At 47.4% G+C, this 18234-nt stretch overlaps 1 protein-coding gene across 8 annotated transcripts in view; it reads left to right on the forward strand.

The window, feature by feature from the left end:
- The first annotated feature begins 11362 nt into the window (after positions 1-11362).
- Positions 11363-18234, forward strand: part of FAM120B (family with sequence similarity 120 member B) — a 106618-nt gene continuing 99746 nt past the window's right edge. For 7 of the 8 annotated variants that reach the window (XM_061428619.1, XM_061428617.1, XM_061428615.1 and 4 more), the window contains exon 1: positions 11363-11468. The gene's annotated coding sequence lies outside the window, so the exon portion shown is untranslated. The remainder of the gene's footprint in view (positions 11469-18234) is intronic. The other variant, XM_061428620.1, reaches the window with a different exon arrangement.

The following is an 18234-nucleotide window of genomic DNA, read 5'->3' on the forward strand; positions in this document are numbered from 1 at the left end:
CATCCTTTTTTCACTACATCCATGTTTCCTCTGAAAGCTAATTTCTCAGAACTCTGGTCCCTACTGCATGGAAGCTGGTGTGTATACAGTGAAGGGGAGGGGGTGTGGGGAGAGAGAGAGAGAGGAGAGGGAGAGAGGTGGGTGGGGAGAGCTGAGAGGGTTCTGGGAGCAGGAGGGGGCCAAAGAAAGGAACATGAGATCTAAGTCCTCTGTGCTTCCAGACTGAGAGTAGATTTCAGTAAGAAATGAAATATCAGGAACCTTTTAATTAGAAAATGGAAGTGACTGTTTAGAAAACTGGAAATAAAAAGTTCCACGCGCAAGGGCTTAAACCTTGGGGTGGGGGGAAGACTTGCCCCAAATCTTTAACAAACCCCCCTCAGTATCAAGTGTTTGTTAAATTGACATGGCACAGATTTCTCGATTACAGCGGCAAAGCGGAACTGAAAGGCATCGTAAAATCCATCAGAATCCTGCCCAAAGCGTTCATTCTTTTCCAGCTTAATTTATGCCACGCGATTCTGTATTGGGGAAATCAAGCAGAAAGCCCTTTTCTTGTCCTTTCTCTTCCTCTTGCTCTTCTTTCCTCCACTTTCTTCCTCCCGTTCTCTCTCCATCTTCTTCTCCTTCTCTGCGCCACCCCCCCCCCCAACGTTGGTCACTCTCCCCCTCTTCCTTTCAAAGCGGAGCTAACGGGAGACTGTTTAACTTCAGTGTTTCTATAGGAGTCTGTTGTAGTTTAACTCCTGCACACCAGTAGCTGAGATGAACAAAAGAGAGACTCGAGGTCCAACTATTCACCCTTTCTTTGCTCTTTAATTTTCATTGATTGGGAAGACAAGGGGAGCCCTTAGGGATTCAGGCTGAAGGGGGATGACACGCCTTTAGACGCCATCAGCCCCCTAGCCAGCCATCTGCTCCGAACCAAATGGCGTTTTTTCACTCCCTAACTGCATGTCTGTATACTCCCGCAACTAAGCGCTCTGAACCCCCTAAATGCAGGAGGGAGCTTAAGCTTGACTATGTTAAATAGACTTGCCCCGTGTTGGCTGTAGCAGCCAGATTCCCTCCTCCCCCACACTCCATAAATCCTCACCTAGCTCATTAGGAAAAAGCAGAAAACTTTCTTTTAAATACTTTTTGATGTCTCAGCAAATTTACTGTACAAAGTGAGGCTCATTAGGGCTTAGAAGGCACCCAATATATCAGACACAGGAGTGGAGAGAGGGATTTGCCCCCTGGTGTTGGTGTTTTCTTTTTGCCAGGCAGGCATAGCTTGTAGCCTGAATGACCCCAGTGACCAGGGTAGGCTCAGTTGTATAATCAGAACCACGGCTACAACAACTGCAACTGAGATCTCTATTTGTTGGAGACCCTGATTATTTTACCCACCGCTTTACTAGGCCTCATGGGAATGAAAGCTTATGACCATCATTTTATCAAATTAAATATGCCACTGTCAGCAGTGTGTGAGCTGACACTGTGGTCACCCAATCCTGTTTCCATCCCCTTTGCCCAAAGAAAGGTTCTGTTCCTGCAGAACACGTGTGGTGGAGGTTGAGGCTGGGGGAGGAGGGTCTGGGCAGATTGCGGTGAACAATGCCCAGAATAGGCTCCAGACTCCAAGCCAGCCCCAGGTTCAGTTTTCTGTGTAAACAAGTCTGGAGACTCGAGGGGGTTTGTGTTTTCTTAGGCCAACTGAATACTGTATACCCAACAGACAAGTTCTCTTATTCCTAAGAAGAATTAGGGTCCTTGTTCAGAACAAGAAAATGAAAAACTTCCAGGCAGCAAATCTGGTGTTGACCAAACATGCCAGCTTACTTGAAAAAGAAGAAGATGATGAAGGGAACCTAAAGCAAGTTTATTAATTGGTATTAGTATCACATCTCCACCAACACGCCCTGTGCCCAGTCTCCATCAGTCACAGGTTTGGAATCGTCCAGCCCTTGGGGAACAGAGGACTGGCCTGCTTGCTGGGCGTCCAGGGAGCTCTTACAGATATCTGTGTGTAAAACCTCACTCGTGCCGGGTAGCCGTTAGGGATATTTCCATACTTCTTAAGGACTGAACCCCAGAGGCGCATGGACATTTACAAGACACACTGACTCGAATGTAGCACGGAGTTCGCACCTGATCACTCCGTTGCGTCTGGATCACTCTACAGAAGATACACGGTAACCCGAGCCGTCCACTGGTCCACGGTGGGAAAGAGGGTCCGATCTAGTTTATACTTAGGCTTCCAGGCTTCCCTCTCGCTGAGGATAAAAATGTACGCGGCACACCCGGGAGGCCCCGCAGCTCGGCCTCCCCTGCCCTCGCAGGAGCATTTCCCCGGAGGAGGGGCGGCCCGCAGACACCCAGGACCACGACCTGCGGTCCAGCAGGTTGGCGCGGGACAGAGGCCACGAGGACCGGAGGACAGAGCCCTGGGAAAACCCAGTGGACGTGAGGCCTCCCCTCCGCCCTCCCTTCCACCCGCGGCGAGTGTGGAAGGACGGCCTGGCCACGTGGTCCGGAGCGGGGACCCCCCATGCCCAGGGGCGCAGCGCGGGCTGGGGTTGCGGAGGCATGCGCTGGTTTGCATGAGAAAGGCGGTCGCGTGGCTCAGCTGGCGGCGCGGAGGCCGCTCCTCCGACCCCGGGATCATCTGCCCGGCGGTCCGCGCTCATCTCCATGACAAAGCGCTGTTTACCTGGCGCGGCTCCGGGCGCCTTTGTCCGGATCAGATGACCGCGCAGCTGCTCCGAGCTCCCGCCCGAACGGCCCCCGACTGAACGCGCGGGGCCAGGCGCTCCGGAGGGCTGCCTGGAGGGGGAGCGGCGCCGGTGGGCGCTCCAGAGGGCGGCTTGGAGTGGGTGGCGGCGGCGGGCACCCGCCGCAGGGGCACGCGCGCGGGCTGGGAGGGCGAGGTCGACGGGCCAGCCCTGGTCGCCGGGCGCGCGGCACGGGGGCGCACGCGGTCACCTGCACCGAGGCGCGGCCCCACCTGGGAGTCGCCGGCCCGAGGCCGCGTCAGACAATGCGGGTGGGAAAGGAAGGGCGGCGAGAACGACCCGGGCCCGCCCGAGGTCTCGCTCCGGGACACACCCCGCCCGGAGGTCGCGGGCACCTGTCGCCGGTCCCGAGGCCCGTCAATCACCGGCCCGCGGGGCGGGGCGCAGGCTGGGCCGGAACCGCCCGGACTCCGCCCCGCCCGCTTGTCCCCGCCGGACCCGAGCGGCTCCGCGCGGCTGCGCCGTCCTGCCCGGCCTCCCACCTCCTCTCTGCGAGCATCTGCCCGCAGAGGAACAGATGTGGGCACCTGCGGTGACAGGCCGCATATGTTCCATCCTATTCACAGGCATTCAGACGTGGCCACAATGAGCGGCCTTTGTGCGCACAGTCACTAAATATATTAATCTGCACTCCCCAGAGCACCGGGCTGTTTAATTTTTCACTAGCAATAACATCTGATCTAATCCTTAAATCGGCTCCCAAAAGCCTGCTCTCCCGCCCTCCTTTTTCTCCTCCTTCTCCCCACCCCCTCCCGAAAAACGTGTGAAGCTATTCAACCTTCCACCTGTTGCCTGCTGAACTGGGCGTGGGTTCCTGCAACGTCTGAGGTCGGTCTGGGCTGGGGGTGGCGGTGGGGGGTGGGAGCTGGCGGGGGCGACTGTGCGGGAGACGCTGCTGGGCCACATGGGCACTGCCAGGGCACGAGTATTAGAAGGAAAATAAACACAACGTGCGAGGGTGGCTCACGAATGTTGTGCAAACAAAGACCAATGACTGTTAAACGGCCTTCAGCGTATTCATCCTCTCTGTGGAAGCAACTTAAAAATGTACAAGTTCCCGTTTACCTTTTTGTTTATTAAACTAATGGTTATTATAAACACCGGCCAGTAGGCAACATAGCCAAAAGCGAACATAAATCTCAGATGTATGACTTAGATTCCTTTTAGCAATATTGTTGTATGACTCTTTTATTTTAGCATCTCGTGTTCTGTTTTGGTTTGTTTTCGGTCACAATGATTCCCTTAGTGCCATTGTGGGTGTCACAATGCAGAGGGACATCAGGCTGTGAATGAAGACAGAGGCAGTTTAAACAAACGGAGCTCTTTCTTTCCTTTCGCGTCCATTGTGCTGTGAATGGGCCTTCTGCACTCTGCTGCTAGGAAACGGCTTTGCAAAGCCCTACTCCAGTAAATGGTCTGGAGAGAAAGGGACCCCAATAAACAGCCTAAGTATTGGAGAAAAAAGGGGGACAAATTTAGGCAAATGTTCTTTCACCTTCACATCAGCACATTTCCTAATCTCCAAATGTAAGACATACTTTCGAGCTTTTCAACAGTTTCCTTCCTTCTTGTCATTTTAATTTTTGATCCCTCCCCTCCCCCACCTCACAGGAAACGTGGAGTGGGGACAGCACTGGCTCACCATCGAGATCTGTTTTCAAAATTCTATTTTGTCGTAGGAAAATAGAATGGGGCCCAGGGCTGTTTCTCAATAATCATCACTAATGATTGTAAACTGCTCTCAAAAGGGATACATGGAGGTGTTGCCAGGTACGTAGGGGCATGGTTGGTGAGTCTCAATACTTAAGGAACAATCATAAACCATCAATTGTTCTTGCGGTAGTTGGAACTGTTCTTATTAACATAGGTAGGTTAATTGAAGCAAGAAATGTAGCTGTTTTCAGGTCAAATAACAGCTTGAGTACGTTAGGGAATGACCCACCACCAGCACCTGCATTTCTCATGGGCTTAGACAGAGTCATAGGTCACCACTGAGCCAGACGGTCAAGGCACACGGGGAACCACGACTGGCTTATCTCAATCAGAGTTCACAGCTGGGGCTACTCTCAGACCCAGAGCACACGGCAATGAGAAGGCCAATTCAGTCATTTATTCATTCCCCCACTCACCGCTCAAGGGGCTGGAAGTCCAGAGTGAAATCAGACCTGCTTTCTGCCAATAGATGAACGGTACAAGGAGAGAAATGTTCCCTGGTCTTTAATTTTCAGAAAGTTTGTGTAGGATTAATGTCTTCAATGTTTGAATAGAATTCACCAGTTGAGACCACCAGGGTCTGGAATTTTTTTGTTGGAATATTTTTACTTATAAATTCAACTTAATATAGGATTTAAGAGATATAAAGTTACCCAGATTTTCTATTTCTTCTTTTGTCAGATTTGGTAATTCATTTGGTTCAAGGAATTTCTTTATCTGCTGCTGCTGCTAAGTCACTTCAGTCGTGTCCGACTCTGTGCGACCCCATAGATGGCAGCCCACCAGGCTCCCCCATCCCTGGGATTCTCCAGGCAAGAATACTGGAGTGGGTTGCCATTTCCTTCTCCAATGCATGAAAGTGAAAAGTGAACGTGAAGTTGCTCAGTCATGTCCGACTCTTAGCGACCCCATGGACTGCAGCCCACTAGGCTCCTCCATCCATGGGATTTTCCAGGCAAGAGTACTAGAGTGGGGTGCCATTGCCTTCTCCATCATCTCATCTAAAGGTGTTCAAATAGCCTCCTTTTAACCTCTTCAATGTTAGTAAATCTGTGATACCATTTCTTCCATCCTTAATATGGGTAACCCAAGTCTCTTCTCTATCATGATCAATTTAGCTAAAGGTTTATCAGTTTAATTGATCTTATCAAAGATCAGTCTTCAAGAATCTTCATCCTTCACTTCCTATTGCCTAATGTCCGAAAATATTAATTTCATATATTTTTATCTAGTTTTCTAGTTGTTTAGAGTGGAAGGAACAGTTCTGTAGTAATTATTCCTTCATGGACAGAAGCTGGAACAGTTACAGTACTTTGGGCTGCAGGTAACAGAAAACTCTAATATTCTTAACTGTAAGGAAAAGACTTCATCTCACAGGGTAAGGAGGTAGAGTGGTCTGAGTTAATGTTTGGCTCAACCACATCTCAAGGCAGAGTACCTCCATCTGTCTGCCCCACCTTCCCTGTCTTGTTGGCGTCCAGCCTGGATGAGCTCTCTCTAGTGGCTGCATGAAGCCTTTAGGGATCCAAGCAGTCATAAACAGACATGAGGGTAGCGTGTAGAGGAAGGGGCGCTCTTTCAGGGCTGAAGCAATTCTATATTTCACCTCAATCACCCATGTAGAGTTGTTTTCATGGTTGTGGTCTTTTTTCTTGCCAAAAATTTTGGAAACATTTTACTCTCCCTTAACTTCTCCCTACTTTCTACCTGCAGTTTTCTTCCTTTTTCCCGTTTTCTGTTTTATGTAAATCCTTCATCCTCTGTTTTTAGATTCTCCCCAAACTGAAAAATCTGATGTGTACAATAGGGCACAGGAAAGTGTTTATAGATGATATGATGCAGAGGCAGGGAAAAGGATGAGAATAGTCACATGCAAATGTTTGTGCTCCTTTTACACTTATTTCTATGTACAATTTTTCTTTTAATGTCCCAGGAAAGAGACCTGGAAATAATCTTTGGCTTCTCTCCCCTTCACTGTAATGTATTGTAGTCATAAAATTTTTTAAGAAACTTAGAATTTAGACAGAGTTGAGTTTGAGTAATAATTGTGCAACTCAGCAGTGGCCACAGGACTGGAAAAGGTCAGTTTTCATTCCAATCCCAAAGAAAGGCAATGCCAAAGAATGCTCAAACTACCGCACAGTTGCACTCATCTCACACGCTAGTAAAGTAATGCTCAAAATTCTCCAAGCCAGGCTTCAGCAATATGTGAACCGTGAACTTCCTGATGTTCAAGCTGGTTTTAGAAAAGGCAGAGGAACCAGAGATCAAACTGCCAACATCTGCTGGATCATGGAAAATGCAAGAGAGTTCCAGAAAAACATCTATTTCTGCTTTATTGACTATGCCAAAGCCTTTGACTGTGTGGATCACAACAAACTGTGGAAAATTCTGAAAGAGATGGGAATACCAGACCACCTGACCTGCCTCTTGAGAAATGTGTATGCAGGTCAGGAAGCAACAGTTAGAACAACAGACTGGTTCCAAATAGGAAAAGGAGTACGTCCAGGCTGTATATCATCACCCTGCTTATTTAACTTATATGCAGAGTACATCATGAGAAACGCTGGACTGGAAGAAACACAAGCTGGAATCAAGATTGCTGGGAGAAATATCAATAACCTCAGATATGCAGATGACACCACCCTTATGACAGAAAGTGAAGAGGAACTAAAAAGCCTCTGGATGAAAGTGAAAGTGGAGAGTGAAAAAGTTGGCTTAAAGCTCAACATTCAGAAGACGAGGATCATGGCATCCGGTCCCATCGCTTCATGGGAAATAGATGGGGAAACAGTAGAAACAGTGTCAGACTTTATTTTTTGGGGCTCCAAAATCACTGCAGATGGTGACTGCAGCCATGAAATTAAAAGAGGCTTACTCCTTGGAAGGAAAGTTATGTTCAACCTAGATAGCACATTCAAAAGCAGAGACATTACTTTGCCAACAAAGGTCCATCTAGTCAAGGCTATGGTTTTTCCTGTGGTCATGTATGGATGTGAGAGTTGGACTGTGAAGAAGGCTGAGCAATGAAGAATTGATGCTTTTGAACTGTGGTGTTGGAGAAGACTCTTGAGAGTCCCTTGGACTGCAAGGAGATCCAACCAGTCCATTCTGAAGGAGATCAGCCCTGGGATTTCTTTGGAAGGAATGATGCTAAAGCTGAAACTCCAGTACTTTGGCCACCTCATGCGAAGAGTTGACTCATTGGAAAAGACTCTGATGCTGGGAGGGATTGGGGGCAGGAGGAGAAGGGGATGACAGAGGATGAGATGGCTGGATGGCATCACCAACTCGATGGACGTGAGTCTGAGTGAACTCCGGGAGTTGGTGATGGACAGGGAGGCCTGGCGTGCTGCGATTCATGGGGTTGCAAAGACTCGGACACGACTGAGCGACTGAACTGAACTGAACTATCACTGTACGTGCAACTTACTTTTTAAAATTTAATATATTTTCCTTTTATCAATGTAATATGCCTACAGATTTTAAAATTCAAATAGTACTTCTAGGTTTACAACAGAAACGTAGATATTTCCCACACCATGCGTTCCCAATTTTTTCCTTTCTGTTTACCTCATAGCTATTTTGTTTGAAACTGACTCATATTTCTTTAAAAGAAACTTTCTAATGCTATATCTTTTCCAGTTGTGCACATTGTCTATAAACTTCCAACTCTAGAAACTCAAGGTTTAACACTTCCACAGGATTTCCTAGATACACACAGGTATGAATCCATAGACCATCACCTCTCATTTTTTGAAAAAGTTACAGCACCCTTTTCATTAGGTTACCATTACTTACCTCATTAAAATTATGGAATCATTATTCACAGCTGAAGCATATGCTATGATTACATTTTCTTCTTTGTACAATTTGTCTTTACTGGATTCAACAACTGCCTAATTTGCTTATTTACTTTTCTATGTATCTATTACATGTTGTCACCAAACTCTGTAGATCTCCTCTTAAAATACTCAAACACCCCAGGCATTCTATGGACTGACTTTTCCTGGAGATGTGTGTCTACATTTTGTCCTGAGGTCTCCCACCTCTCTTCACTTGGATTCCCTACTGTCTGGATCCTAAATATTCCCTTTTCTTGGCCTCTTAAATTTTGGAGAGTATCCTCCAGCAGGTATCTGAGATAAAGTATTTGGTAGATAATATTTTTGAACTGTATATCTGAAAAAAATCTTTACTCCCAGACTTATAACTAATATTTTGATTTTGACTAGAATTCCATGTTTCATTTTCTTCAGAATTTTGAAACTTAGTGCTCCACTGATTTCAGTTTCCTGGCATTCTGTTGAGACTTTCCATGCCATCCTGGTTTCCAATCCCTAAATGTATCCTGTTTTTCCTTATGGAAACTCTTTAAGGCCCTTTATCCCTGGTGTCCTGACATTTTGTGATACTGTGCCATCCTGTGAATCTTCATAGGTTTGTTGTGCTGGGCATTGCTGGGTCTCTTCCTTATGTTTTCCTCTTTATCTCTTTTTCTTCTATTATCCAAGAGTCATCATCAAATTTATCTTCTCTTGAATCAATTTTTAACATTAAAATTGCTTTTTAAAAAAATTCTCAAGAGCTTTTATTTTCTGAATGCTCTTTGATATACCTTTTTTCTTTCACTGATATATTATCTCCAAAAGCTGCAGATAATAAACTTTTTAATATTTTTTCCTCTTCTAAGTTTGTTTTTTTCCTCTTCATCCTTCCCATCTTTCTCAAATGTCTGTTGACCCTTGATCATCTGTATTAGGAGGGAGGCAGAGGTGTTTATTTGAAGTTCTGTGGGGTAGAACCAAGTGCTGCTAAGTGGTAAGGACTGACACAGGGCAACGAGAGGGAGCTTTGGTCAGCTTGCTGCCTTGGCCTCCGTAATCTGGCCCCGTGTCTGCACTGTGTGTGTTTCCTGCTCCTAAAGTCTGGGGTGCCTGCTGCTCCCTCACAACACCTGAATCCCCACCTCCATCTCTTTCCTAGCTTTGCTCTTTCTGCCTATAAGTCCTTCCTCTTCTCATCCAGCCTCAGATCCTACCCTCCCTTCCAGGTTCAACTCTCACATTGTCTCCTTGCTGCCTTCTTCATCTGCATGCTTTAAGCCCACGCTTTTGCTTGTTCCCTGATATTTGAAGTGTTCCTCTCCCCAGCTACACATGCACTCATGACTAGAAACCATTGCACATACTGTTTGTCTGACCCTATGGCACCCAACCAGTATTAGGTGCTGTTTGATTTTAGAAAAAATATCAACAAGAAATGAAAGTCTTGTAGACGGAATGGAGAGAGCCCTTCCTAAATTAATACATACCTATGGTGAATTACTTCAATTTGGTAATTTTTCTTTTTTTTTTTTTTGGCCATGCCACAGCATTTGGGATCTTAGTTCCCCCCTGACCAAGGATCCAACCTGTGTCCCCTGCAGTACAAGCAGAGGAAGAACCACTGGATCACGAGGGAAGTCCCATCAATTTGTTAATGTTTTTTGACTGCTTGATCTGCAAGAGAGTAAGCAGGAACAATATCTGACCATCTTACTTCCCAGATGGAAAGTAAGCTCTCTGGGGCTTGCAGCAGCCCTCCTGTGCAAAGACAGGGTTTGAGATACATCTTAAGTAACTTGATATTATTAATTGAAGTTTGCCAAGTATTTAAAAATAAATTAGATTGGTTTCAAAGTTATTCTGTCATCACACTTGGCGACCAAAATGTTCTCCTGGCTTTAAATAAAAGACTGGCGTTGTGACTAGAGAAATGGGAATCGTGTATAATCGAAAGACTGCCTATCTCCCAGCCCAGGGGAGCATGTCCTTAACATGAACCTTACTGGCCTCAAAGCAGCTGCCAAAACAAGGTCGAGATGGCAGCTTCCTTCCAATGAATATTCAGGGTTGATTTCCTTTAGGACTGACTGGTTGACTTTCATGCAGTCCAAAGGGCTCTCAAGAGTCTTTTCCAGCACCGCAATTCAAAAGCATCAGTTCTTCAACACTCAGCCTTCTTTACGGACTGATGCTGAAGCTGAAGCTCTAATACTCTGGCCACTGGCTCCGGAAGAGCCATCTCATTGGAAACGACCCTGATGCTGGAAGAGACTGCGGGCAAGAGAAAGGGGAGACAGAGGGTGAGATGGTTGGATGGGATCACTGACTCAATGGCCATGAGTTTGAGCCAACTCCCAGGACACGGTGAAGAACACGGAAGCCGGGCCTGCTGCAGTTCATGGGGTCACAAAGAGGCGGACTAAACAACAACATGGCTTCCAGAGTCCAAATTCCTTAACGTGAGACGCATCCTCGCTTCCTCCCCTGCCCTGGCGGCCGCCCTGGGCTCTCGCCCCATTCCAGACCGCAGGTCTGCCTACGAAGATCCGTAGGCTCCAGAATAGTTCGGGGGGCCGTCGCCGTCACAGTCATGTTAGCGTGGCTCCTCTCTACCTAGGGCTTGCTGTGCTCCACTGTGTCCTTGCTCAGCCCCAGCTGGGAAGCGCCGGCCTCCTCCCAATCGGACAGATGGTACGGTGGACAGAGCGCCAAGCCTGAAAGTCCACCCGTTCAGGACCCCCCGCCGCCTGCTCCTCCAGGCCCGGGGCTCAGGTCCAGCCTCCCGCCTCGCTGCAGCTCACCCCATCATCTCAGCGCTCTCATGCCAAACTGCGCCATACTACCCCGACCTAGCGTACAACCACTGCGCCGCCCACAGCACCAACGGGTACGCATGCGGAAGCCGAGCGAGTCGTGACCCCGACCTCGGAAGCACAGCGCGGTTTCCGAGGCAACGGGCGCGGAGCCGGGGCCGGCGCCGCCACGCGCTCTCAGGCGCCTGCGCGTGGCGCTCCCGGCGCATCCCGGCCGGCCGCGCAGGCCCCGCCCTCTCGTGGGCGGGGCGGTCTCGCGACGGGAAGCGGAAGTGCGCACCGCTGCTGAGGGCCGAGGGCGGCGTGGGCGCGTCTCCGGTGTCCTGGCGCGTCTCTAGGTAGGGCTGGGCCTGCGGGGCTATCGCCTCGGTGCTGAGGATGCACTCGCGATTCGGCGCCGTCGCGGTCCCTGAGCCGCGTCTCCCTGACCGCTCGACCCCACAGCTGTGCGCCCTGCCTGTTCCCCCTGGCGCCACCCTGGCCCGACCCCTCTCTGGAAAGAGGCGTGTGGTTTCGGGTCCCCGGTAACCCTGTCTGTTGTCTCTCGGGGAGGCGTCCTCTGACCTCTGCACGTGCGTCTCCGAACTTGAGCGCCTTCCCCCAGTCACCCATCAGTCCTGAGCTGGGGCTCCAGTACCCGGCAAGCACCATGCCCTTGGGGGAAGAATGGCGGGTGGGATGATGCGTAGGTGGCTGAGAACATGGTTTGTCCTAGACGGCCAAGGAGGGGACAGAAACCTCTGTCCTGGAGGGGGGATTCTAGCTGAGTTTCGAATAAGTACAAATTGAGAGGTGCTGTGGGCAAGAGGCCATTCATTATTGCAGCAGGAACGGTGCTTACCACATGTAGGTTTGAGACAGTTGGACATATTCTGGAAAATATAGGTTGATTAGAGTTGGGGTTGGCAGGAAGCTTGAGAGAATTGGGCTCACTCAGTCCTGTCTGACTGTGGTTTTATGGACTATAGCCTGCCAGGTTCCTCTGTCCATGGGATATTCCCGGCAGCCAGGCTCCTCTATCCGTGGGATTTTTTCCGCAAGAAGACTGGAGTGGGTTGCTATTTTCTCCTCCAGGGGATCTTCCCAACCCAGGGATCAAACCCATGTCTCTTGAGTCTCCTGAATTGCAGGAGGATTGTTTATCACTAAGCCACCAGGGAAGCCCCTTTGGGAGAACTAGGAACAACAAGAGATGTGATCAAATAAGTGATCAGATCTTAGTATTAAAAGAGTCATCTGACAGGTGTACTGGTGGTGGTCCGGGATGACTATGTGTGATAAGATGGCATTTGCAGTCATTTAGGGAAGAGAAGTTTTAGGACTGAAAATTTGGAAATGGTAGTGGGGAGAACTTGGAAGTGAGTTTGATGTGGGGAAAAGTGAGGTGGTATTTCAAGTGACTTCCACATTTTTGACTTGAGCACTTGAGACAATTCAGAGAATGGGAGGCAGGTCTGCAGCGTCAGGCTCCTCACCTCTCACCTCCCAAATGTATTATGCTCTGTGAGTCCTCGGTGTCTAGTGTGACCCTTGTGCTTTGTGCTCTGTTGCTGTTGTTTCTGAACCATGGCCTCCCAGCATCATGTGCTCTCTGACCTGCGCGTGTTTGGACCTTGCTGTTGGGAGCTACCCCCTGCCCCACCACAGCTTCACACATTCTTTGTGTATTGATTTCCCCAGCATCTGCCATCTCTCAGGTCACTGGAGTGGCTTTCTCCCAACCTGGCCATTCCTCACTCTCAGAAATCTAGCAGTGCCTTCCTTAGTATGTTGTGTTCATGTAAAGCAGTGAGACCTCCTTGGTTGTGTCACACTGCTCATTGCCACACGTACTGCTTTCTGACTACCTTACCTCCCAGTTTCTTTGTGTAACTCCTAACCACTCAGCCTTCCAGACACAGAGATATCTAATCACTTCTGGCCGATGGATTTCTCACCTGAGAAATGAGAAGACCGAAGTAGGTGATGGCTGCGGTCACCTTCAGTTGTTACTATTCTGAGGTTATGTCTACTCCCTGAGCCTGAATCAGTGGCATTCATGGGGCAGATTTTACTGTAAAGCTAATAAAGTTCAGACTTCAGAGTCCTCACTTTCATGGGCCCCTTCCAAGGCACTAGGAAGGGCCTCAGTGGTTTTTAGTTTATAATTGTGTGTGTGTTTTAAAGAAGGGCCTCAAATTATTAAGTTTCAGCCCCCCACAGTACTTGGATCCCTTTAGTTACCTCCTATTGTCTTGGTTTTATGTTCCTTTACTTTCCCTTCCCCACCTCCCATTCCTCCTTGTGTGTGCTTCTTACTGAGGCTTGGAGAGAAGCCACTAGTCATAGTAAACACCCTTTTCCAGCAACACAAGAGACGTGGTGATGTCCACACATGGACGATTACAAAATTGGATTATATTCTTTGCACCCAAAGATGGAGAAGCTCTATACAGTCAGCAAAAACAAGGCTGGGAGCTGACTGTGGCTCAGATCGTAAGTTTCTTATTGCAAAGTTCAGGCTTAAATTGAAGAAAGTAGGGAAAACTACTAGGCCATTCAGGTATGACCTAAATCAAATCCCTTACGATTATACAGTGGAAGTAACAAGTAGATTCAAGGGATTAGACCTGATGGATAAGAATGCCTGAAGAACAATGTACGGAGTTTTGTAACATTGTACACAAGGCGGTGATCACACCATCCTCAAGAAAAAGAAATGCAAAAAGGCAAATGGTTGTCTGAGGAGGCCTTACACGTAGCTGAGAAAAGAAAAGAAGTGAAAGGCAAAGGAGAAAAGGAAAGATATATTAATCCGAATGCAGAGTTCCAAAGACTAGGGAGCACAGATAAAGTGTTCCTAAGTGATCAATGCAAAGAAATAGATGAAAACAATAGAATGGAAAAGACTAGAGATCTCTTCAAGAAACCTAGAGATATCAAGGGAGCATTTCATGCAAAGATGGTCACAATAAAGGACAGAAACGGTATGGACCAAACAAAAGCAAAAGATATTAAGAAAAGGTGGCAAGAATCCACAGAAGAACTATACAAAAAAGATCTTAATGACCCAGATAACCACAATGGTGTGATCACTCATCTAGAGCCAGACATCCTGGAGTGTGAAGTCAAGTGGGCCTTAGGAAACATCACTACAAACAAATGTAATGGAGGTGATGGAATTCCAGCTGAACTATTTCACATCCTAAAAGATGATGCTGTGAAAGGGCTGCACTCAATATGCCAGCAAATTTGGAAAACTCAGCAGTGGTCACAGGACTGAAAAAGGTCAGTTTTCATTCCAGTCCCGAAGAAGTGAATGAAAGTCACTCAATCGTGTCCGACTCTTTGTGACCCCATAGACTGTACAGTCCATGGAATTCTCCAGGCCAGAATACTGGAGTGGGTAACCTTTCCCTTCTCCAGTGTATCTTCCCAACCCAGGAATTGAAACCAAGTCTCCTGCATTGCAGGTGGATTCTTTACCAGCTGAGCTTCAAGGGAAGCCCCAAAGAAAGGCAGTGTGAAAGAATATTCAGACTCCTGCACAATTGCACTCATCTCTCATGCTAGCAAAGTAATGATCAAAATTCTCCAAGCTAGGCTTCATCAGTACATGAACCAAGAACTTCCAGATGTTCAAGCTGGATTTGGAAAAGGCAGAGGAACCAGAGATCTAATTGCCAACATTTGTTGGATCATAGAAAAAGCAAGAGAATTCCAGAAAAAACATCTGCTTCATTGACTATGCTAAAACATTTGATGGTGTGGATCACAAAAAAAACTGTTGAAAATTCTTAGATGGGAATACCAGACCACCTTACCTGCCTCCTAGGAAACCTGTATGCAGGTCAAGAAGCAACAGTTAGAACTGGACATGGAACAGCAGACTGGTTCCAAATTGGGCAAGGAGTATGTCAAGGCTGTAATTGTCAGCCTGCTTATTTAACTTATATGCAGAGTACATTATGGAAAATGCCGGGCTGGATGAAGCACAAGCTGGAATCAAGATTGCTGGGAGAAATACTAATAACCTCAGATATGTAGGTGACACCACCCTTATGGCAGAAAGCTAGAGGAATTAAAGAGCCTCTTGATGCAAGTGAAACAGGAGAGTGAAAAAGCTGGTTTAAAACTCAACACTCAAAAAACTAAGATCATGGCATCTGGTCCCTTCATGTCCTGGCAAATAGATAGGGAAACAATGGAAACAGTGGTAGATTTTATTTTCTTGGGCTCCCAAATCACTGCAGATGGTGACTGCAACCATGAAATTAAAAAATGCTTGCTCCTTTGAAGGAAAGGTATTACAAGCCTAGACGGTGTATTAAAAAGCGAAGACATTGCCAAAGAAATCTGTATAGTCAAAGCTATGGTTTTTCCAGAAGTCATGTATGGATATGAAAGTTGGACTGTAAAGAAAGCTGAACACCACCTTTGAAGAATTGATATTTTCAAACTGTGGTGTTTGGCAAGACTCTTGAGAGGCCTTTGGATTACATGGAGATCAAACCATTCAACCCTGAAGGAAATCAGTTCTGAATATTTATTGGAAAGACTGAAGCTGAAACTCCAGTACTTTGGCTGCTGCTGCTAAGTTGCTTCAGTTGCGTCCGACTCTGCATGATCCCATAGATGGCAGCCCACCAGCCTCCCGTCCCTGGGATTCTCCAGGCAAGAACACCAGAGTGGGTTGCCGTTTCCTTCTCCAATGTGTGAAAGTGAAAAGTGAAAGTGAAGTCACTTAGTTGTGTCTGACTCTTCGAGACCCCATGGGCTGCAGCCTACCAGGCTCTCCTATGGGACCCTCCAGGCAAGAGTACTGGAGTGGGGTGCCATTGCCTTCTCCGATACTTCGGCTACCTGATGTAAAGAGCAAACTCATTTAGAAAAGATCCTGATGCTGGGAAAGATTTAAAGCAATAAAAGGGAGAGGCAGAGGGTGAGATGGATTGATGGCATCACTGACTCAATGAACATGATTTGAGCAAACTCCCGTAAATAGTGAAGGACAGCATGCTATAGTCCATGGGGTGGCAAAGAGTCAGACATGACTTAGCAACTGAATAATGCCAAAAAGAAAATGTGAATGAGTGGGGCTGATCACATTCCTGTTGTAACATGGCTTTAGTTTGCTCTTGCACTATCTCACATGCTAGTAAAGTAATGCTCAAAATTCTCCAAGCCAGGCTTCAGCAATACATGAACTGTGAACTTCCTGATGTTCAAGCTGGTTTTAGAAAAGGCAGAGGAACCAGAGATCAAACTGCCAACATCCGCTGGATCATGGAAAAAGCAAGAGAGTTCCAGAAAAACATCTATTTCTGCTTTATTGACTATGCCAAAGCCTTTGACTGTGTGGATCACAATAAACTGTAGAAAATTCTGAAAGAGATGGGAATACCAGACCACCTGACCTGCCTCTTGAGAAATGTGTATGCAGGTCAGGAAGCAACAGTTAGAACTGGACATGGAACAACAGACTGGTTCCAAATAGGAAAAGGAGTACGCCAAGGCTGTATATTATCACCCTGCTTATTTAACTTATATGCAGAGTACATCATGAGAAACGCTGGACTGGAAGAAACACAAGCTGGAATCAAGATTGCCAGGAGAAATATCAATAACCTCAGATATGCAGATGACACCACCCTTATGACAGAAAGTGAAGAGGAACTAAAAAGCCTCTGGATGAAAGTGAAAGTGGAGAGTGAAAAAGTTGGCTTAAAGCTCAACATTCAGAAGACGAGGATCATGGCATCCGGTCCCATCGCTTCATGGGAAATAGATGGGGAAATAGTGTCAGACTTTATTTTTGGGGGCTCCGAAATCACTGCAGATGGTGACTGCAGCCATGAAATTAAAAGAGGCTTACTCCTTGGAAGGAAAGTTATGACCAACCTAGATAGCATATTCAAAAGCAGAGACATTACTTTGCAAACAAAGGTCCATCTAGTCAAGGCTGTGGTTTTTTCCTGTGGTCATGTATGGATGTGAGAGTTGAACAGTGAAGAAGGCTGAGCACCGTAGAATTGATGCTTTTGAACTGTGGTGTTGGAGAAGACTCTTGAGAGTCCCTTGGACTGCAGGGTGATCCAGCCAGTCCATTCTGAAGGAGATCAGGTTCCTAGGATTTCTTTGGAAGGAATGATACTAAAGCTGAAACTCCAATACTTTGGCCACCTCATGCAAAGAGTTGACTCATTGGAAAAGACTCTGATGCTGGGGGGGATTGGGGGCAGGAGGAGAAGGGGACGACAGAGGATGAGATGGCTGGATGGCATCACCGACTCGATGGACGTGACTCTGGGTGAACTCCGGGAGTTGGTGATGGACAGGGAGCCCTGGCGTGCTGCGATACATGGGGTTGTGAAGAGTCGGACACGACTGAGCAACTGAACTGAACTGAACTGACGAAGAACCGAGGTCAGAGATTGACAGCTGAGCTCAGGAGGCAGAACATTTGCAACAATATGTGTATTTGATTTGCTTCATTGCTGCTGCCTTGCCACCTCCTTCAAGAAAAGGTTGAAAGTAAGGGAAGTCCACTTCAATTCAGTTCAGTCGCTCAGTCATGTCCGACTCTGCGACCCCATGAGTCACAGCACGCCAGGCCTCCCTGTCCATCACCAACTCCCGGAGTTCACCCAGACTCACGTCCAACGAGTCGGTGATGCCATCCAGCCATCTCATCCTCTGTCGTCCCCTTCTCCTCCTGCCCCCAATCTCTCCAAGCATCAGAGTCCTTCCAATGAGTTAACTCTTCGCATGAGGTGGCCAAAGTACTGGAGTTTCAGCTTTAGCATCATTCCTTCCAAATAACATCCAGGGCTGATCTCCTTTAGAATGGACTGGCTGGATCTCCTTGCAGTCCAAGGGACTCTCAAGAGTCTTCTCCAACACCATAGTTCAAAAGCATCAATTCTTCGGCGCTCAGCTTTCTTTACAGTCCAACTCTCACATCCGTACATGACCACAGGAAAAACCATAGCCTTGACTAGATGGACCTTTGTTGGCAAAGTAATGTCTCTGCTTTTGAATATGCTATCTAGGTTGGTCATAACTTTCCTTCCAAGGAGTAAGCCTCTTTTAATTTCGTGGCTGCAGTCACCATCTGCAGTGAAG

This window comes from Bos javanicus, chromosome 9 (assembly GCF_032452875.1).
Source record: "Bos javanicus breed banteng chromosome 9, ARS-OSU_banteng_1.0, whole genome shotgun sequence".
NCBI classification, from domain to species: domain Eukaryota; kingdom Metazoa; phylum Chordata; class Mammalia; order Artiodactyla; family Bovidae; genus Bos; species Bos javanicus.